This window comes from Nyctibius grandis, chromosome 4 (assembly GCF_013368605.1).
Source record: "Nyctibius grandis isolate bNycGra1 chromosome 4, bNycGra1.pri, whole genome shotgun sequence".
Lineage (NCBI taxonomy): Eukaryota > Metazoa > Chordata > Aves > Nyctibiiformes > Nyctibiidae > Nyctibius > Nyctibius grandis.
The window spans coordinates 76,521,915-76,527,914 of NC_090661.1; the positions used below are offsets into that span (position 1 = coordinate 76,521,915).

At 47.0% G+C, this 6,000-nt stretch overlaps 1 protein-coding gene across 4 annotated transcripts in view; it reads right to left on the reverse strand.

The window, feature by feature from the left end:
- TSPAN14 (tetraspanin 14) overlaps window positions 1-1,630 on the reverse strand; it is a 41,853-nt gene extending 40,223 nt beyond the window's left edge. For 3 of the 4 annotated variants that reach the window (XM_068398381.1, XM_068398383.1, XM_068398379.1), the window contains exon 1: window positions 1,408-1,630. The gene's annotated coding sequence lies outside the window, so the exon portion shown is untranslated. Of the gene's footprint in view, window positions 1-1,039; window positions 1,102-1,407 lie in introns of those variants that run through there. The other variant, XM_068398380.1, reaches the window with a different exon arrangement.
- Window positions 1,631-6,000: the final 4,370 nt, after the last annotated feature.

Sequence of the window (6,000 nt, forward strand, 5' to 3'; positions counted from 1 at the left end):
TTCACACCAATGACTAGACTTGAATTCCCACCCTGTACTTCCATTCTCTAAGAGCTGGTTTCCTTCCATTTTTTCCAGAGCAGTGTTGGAAAAATCTTATGCTCCCACTTATCTTAAAATATCTTTCCCTGAACCACTACCTTTGAAGATCTACAAAGGAAGGGAAAATGCAACACAATTAACTTATCTTATTTTTACAACTTTCTTTTTATTCAGAAAGGCTCAAAATTAAACCACTAAGTCTACATTGAGTACGTGAGGTAAAGTCAGACGTATGCTTAATAGCCTTATGCAGATATTCTGAAAGTGTAAAATTGTGGTTTGTTCTACACAAAAAAAGCCACTACTGAAGTTAGTCATAACTAATACTACCAAGCTTTTTCCAGCTTTGCTTAAACTCTCTCCCTAAAGTGTACAAGGCCCATTTTCTTCCTTAAAAAGAAAAAAAATGTTTACAAAGGGAAAAAAAAAACCAACACTTTCCCCACGTTAACTGTGCATAATGCATTTTCCTTGAACTCTCCTCACAGGGTTTGCATGCAGCAGCTTCTCGGCAGCGCTTTGTAGCAGTCACAGACCAGAAATAAAACATTCACCTGAAACTACAAAGACAACCAGGCAGAAGGTAAATGACCAAACGGGAACCAGTGACGTGTTAATTATTCAAGCACCCATCCCGGGACCCCACGGCAGCCGAAACAGGCCCCACCGTTGAGCGAGGTGACACCTGAGGTCAACGAGGTGACGCCTCGCCCAACGGCGGGGCCTGTTCGGCGGGAAGCTGACAGGGTGTCAGAGAGGTCCCTCGCTAACTCAGCTTGCAAGTAATTAAAGTTGAAATTAGGAAAAAACAAAAAGTTACAGGCCTGAATCCTCGCATACACGGAGCAGTTACTCCTGCTAACTGCAATGCCTGGATTGAGGGCAGGGGCTGGCAGAAGCCGGTGCACAACGGCAGAGTAAGGAGCAGGCAAACACCGCCCTGCAGCTGCAGCACTTAAAAAGAAAATATTTTTCTCCCTTGTGGCACCTCACTCACCGAAACAACTTCGCGTGAGCTCCCAGAGGAAGCTTCGCCCGGCCTCTCCGGCTTCCTTTAATGGACAAGGACAATGGCAGAGGCTCGCCCTAACCCCGCGTTTTCGGGAAACTTACGAGTCTGAGGGCTGCTGCCCGCCCCGAGGGAGGGCAGCCGGGCAGCGTTTGCTCCCCGCCCAGTTCAATGGCTGCCAGCTCCCAGGGGATGTTGCAAGGGAGAGCCGTGCTGGGGGGGGGATATCAAAATACCGGTGCTTAAAGACGGGGGAGGGAGAAAGGAGCATTCCGTACGGGAGGACGCGGCGCGGCCCCCGGGGCCGACGGCTGAGAGGGATGTCCGGGCCAGCGGCGGGTCTGGCAGGGACTCACCGAGGGCAGCAGCCGGCTCGCTTAGTTTCGCCAAGTTGGGCGGAGGGCGAGGCGGCGGGCGGCGTACTCAGGCGTCCCTCCGCTGCCTCGGCTAGTCCATGGACACGGCGCGGCGGCGCTCCCCGACCTTCCCCGCGTCAGCGCGGCCGGCCACCAGCGCCAGGGGTGCCTCTCCGGGAAGCCGAGCCGAGCCGACCCGTACCGCACCGCCGCTACCGTACTCGCCGCTGGGGCCGAGGGAGCGCGGAAATACACGCCCGTCCCCCGGCCACGCCCGCTCCCCTCACGCAGCCGTGCTCCACACAAAGGGGGCGCGCAGGAGGCCCAGCTCTCCCTCCCGATCCCCAGGATCCCGCGGGCCTCCGGGCGGCTTCGCCCGCTGTGACCCCCACAGGCGTCCCCCGAGCTGCCGGGGGAGCCCCGGTGCCCCGCGATGACCCCCGAAGGCGCGCGCAGGCTGCGAGCGCCAGCGGCCCCCGCCCCGCCCCAGCGGCGGGAACGGCCGCCCTTCCCCGCGGGCGACCCCCCGCAGCCTCCTGAGGCGGCCTGGCCGGCGGAAGGCCGTGAGCGCTTAGTGAGACTCTCGGCTTTTCGATTTCAGACTAGTATTTTGGGGGAGATGGCCACGTCCCCCGCCCTGCGGAAGAGGCTCAGAACGCCGGCCTGCCCCGCGCCCCGCCCCGGGCTGAGGGAGCTCGGCTGAGGACCGCGCCCCCGGCCCGGCCCGCAGCGGCGTTTCGTTCCCTCAGGGGCTTTCGGAGCGAGAACCACCATGCCAGGGACAGCGCTTTTAGAGTAATACCGAAGACACAATCGAGCTTTACCTGGAAAGCTAGAAGGTAAAGGAAAAAAATAAAACTACCTCGAAGAGTATTTTCAGTCTTCAGGCGTCCCAGGGCTTTTAAATATCTCTTTCGAGGTGCTAGGAAGAGAGGAGGTGGAGCTGACTCCTTTTTAAATCCATGTGGTGAGCAAGTGATAGCTCACACCTGAGGTAGTCACCACCTGGCAGGTGGGGAAATGCCCTCCGCTTCCCTGCCTAGCTGAGCTCCTAACCTCCATGCACTGCTCCTGTTCCCTTCTCTGTGCCTTATGATCTCTCGTGACACAGGGAAACACTTCTGTCACCTTTATTCTCTTCCTCATATATAGAGCAAAACCCTTCTTCAGTGCCTCACTAACTATGAAAATACATTTGTGTGAAGGAAGGCAGGGAAGAGGTGGTTCAATGCCAGAGGCTTTACTACAGGCAGCCTCATATTCTCTACGCTTCTGTCACCTGCTCCAGGGCTTGGACTTTGGGGACTTCCTTATTCCCCCTAAATCAGGAACAAGCACTGCTCACAAAGACGGCAGCACACCAAATGCTTGCAAAAGGGTGAAGGGAACTGTTAAGCAATTAATCAGGGTGTGCTGCTCTTGTGTGATAATTCTCTACGAGGTCAAAGCTGACAACCAATGACCATGCTAGAATTAATATGGCGTAATTGGACGGTTCCCCTCACCTACACCCATCTGAAGTCAGAGAAAGCAGATAGACACCAGTGCATCACCCACACGCTGGTCATGTTATCAAGATTCCTTCTCATCCCCTACGTGCAGTTGTTCAAAGAAATGTTAGGAAAAAAAAGGGGGGTGTGCAGGCCTCCATGAGCTTGCTCGAGGCTTCTTAGAAACGAAAGCAAAATTGAATTGACTGGTAAAGCTGAAAGAAGGTGCTAGAAGAATAATCACCTGAACTTTAGGGAGGATCTAAGTGAGGAAGGGGAGCTAGGAAAGGTCATTGGATTATCAGGTGATAAAAAGAAGTAGAAGAGATCCTTTCTGCATCTCAGAAGTACTTATGTCATCTTACGGAGCATTGAGTCACATCTCCACAAAGTCCAGAGTCAAGACAAAGCTCCAGTGTGCTGCTTCTGTAAGAGATGGGAAGATGGAGAGTGCAATAGTAACTGCTAAGATTCAGCAGGGGAAATGGGAAATCTCAGGGAAGTTCAGCAGCTTTAGGTTGGGTAATTGTCAGTAAAATAAGGTTCTCTTGCAATTTAAAAGAGTCTTGTAAAATGGTTAGTGTTAGCAGTTCGAGGAGTAGTTGAATCGACTGTTCACTATTAGCATGGAGATAGTTCGAATAACCTCTCTATGCCCCATTTATTTCCCTTTGACATTATCTCTGTTCTGTGTGCTTCACTGTATTGCCAAGAAAATTAGGGTAAAAATCTCATCCATCACAGAAGTGCTAGGGCAAATTGGAAGACTTTTAAAAAAAGACAGTCACTTCAGCAGTAAAAGGGTGTAATAATACTCCAGGAATGAAAATGGAAAATCTGGGGTTTTAGTGAACTTGTGCAGGCCAATGCTCATGTATGGTTTGTCAATGCTGTTCCCTTTGACCACTACAAAACATTTCCTGAAATTAATGAATGATCCATTGTGATGAGTAGCTGGTGGAAAATGGCATGACCAGAGCTATTCACCAATTCCACTGTATCTGTTCAGCGTTATCATTATTGTTAAACACAACTTTTCAGTAGAAGAAATTTCTGTTTATGTAGAGAGGTTTCTGGAAATCGGAGTTAAAGTTGGAATTATCATGTGGTTTTGATAATTATGAGGTTAAGAGAGATAAGGATGGATGGGGGGAAAAAAGTCCACAGAAGCCACTGAGAGACTTTAAACAACTTCAAATACTAAGAAATCAGTAGCTGGACCTAAAAGAGAAAATAGAAATATTTTAGGGAAAAAACCTTTGTAACGTTTTAAAGATCAATTAGAAGAAGAATAAATTTGGATGAAACTATTCAGATATCAAAATTAGAGTGGATTAGACTGAATCAGTGATTTAACTTCATTTGTCATTTCTCCACGGTATTTTCTCCATCTCCCCAGCTCAAGTTGCCTCAAGTTGCACCAGGGGAGGTTTAGATTAGATATTAGGAAAAATTCCTTCACCAAAAGGGTTGTCAAGCATTGGAACAGGCTGCCCAAGGAAGTGGTGAAGTCACCATCCCTGGAGGTATTTAAAAGATGTGTAGATGTGGTGCTTGGTTTAGTGGTGGACTTGGCAGTGCTAGGTTAACAGTTGGACTCGATGATCTTAAAGGTCTTTTCCAATCAAACGATTCTGTGATTCTATTCTATGATTCTATTGTATGATTCTCCCTCTGCTGTTACCAAGTGGCCATGGCACTTGTCTACTCTCCTACATCAGCATCAGCCTCTGACAGAAGTCTGTGGGATAAAGGAAGCCACTCGCACACTGACAGTATCTGAAAGTAATATTACTAAAACATAAGACATCAGTAAGGATTTCAGTGAGTGTGTTAATTTATTCCCTCCACACTCATCTATATACTACAGACTGTGTCATTCAACACAGTATATCCTTCCTTTAAGTTTCTTATTTTAAAAAGGAAAACGTCCACCCAAGTAAAAAGATAGCAGGAGTAGATGTCTTTTCTAACAGCTTTCTTCTAGCCTAATCGGAATCTACAGTGCTCTGTTCCGGGCATCTTTGTTATGCAAATCTTTTACTGCAAGAAAAAACCCTTGGGTTTACTGCTGAGCTTCATTTTGGCTGGGGTAGCAGTGACATCCAGCGGTTCAGGAGACAAAGAAATTTGCTCACTTTTCTTTCCACCAAAGTGCATCACAGGAAAGGCATCAGAAAATGGCAGGGATCCCCTGGCGTTCCCTTCTCTTTGGGGATACTTGCAAATGGCACCAATTGGAGGCAGTTTGACAGCCGTGGGAATGGATAAGCCACACAGGGAAACAAAAACGCAGAACAGGAAATAAACAGAAAACACCCTCCGAGGCAGACCATCTTTGTAATGGCTTTAAAAGGACACAACAGATAGGAAATGTAATCAGTATTTTTAAAAGTTCAAGTAAAAAGAACCTTCCTATATTACACCTACCCCATTGACTTCACAGCATTTTCCTTCTTAAAAATTTTTTTATTAACCCTGTATTTGTACGGAAAAAAATGAACGGGCTTACAAACAAGGGGAAGTTGATTGCAGATAAATTACTACAGGGGAGTTTTGTTTCTCAAGCCCAGAATAAACAAACTTTCAATTATCAGAGTTTCCAGTAACTAGCTGAGTGTTGAACAGCGATACGATACTCGATGCACTGAGAAGTTATTTATATTTTGTGTACATGTGTTAGAAGCAAAATCGAAGCATTAAATGCATATAAGGAACTGGGCCAGCAGAGGTAGCTGTTGGTACAACAAAATCAACAACTATGAAAAACTTTTTTTCAATGAACATTCTACATTTAAAGAAGAAAACATTTTTTTAAACCAGATAGTCAGACTTTGCAGTCTCCAGCATGGGAAATTCACTTAGAATTCATCTGTTCCTCCTTTGCTATTTTGCTGTCATTTGTATTTCTTCAAGACTGCCTCTTTCCAATTCCTATTAACTGTTTCTAGCTCCTAGGTACCGCATATTTTCTGTCCTCTCCATTTGTATTTTGTCAACATCAAGTTCAGAAAGGACAAGTCAACTCCAAATAATCCCAAGGTTGGCTTAAAAAAAAATCAGATTTATCAATAATAATTCTTCAGAACATTTTCAAATATCA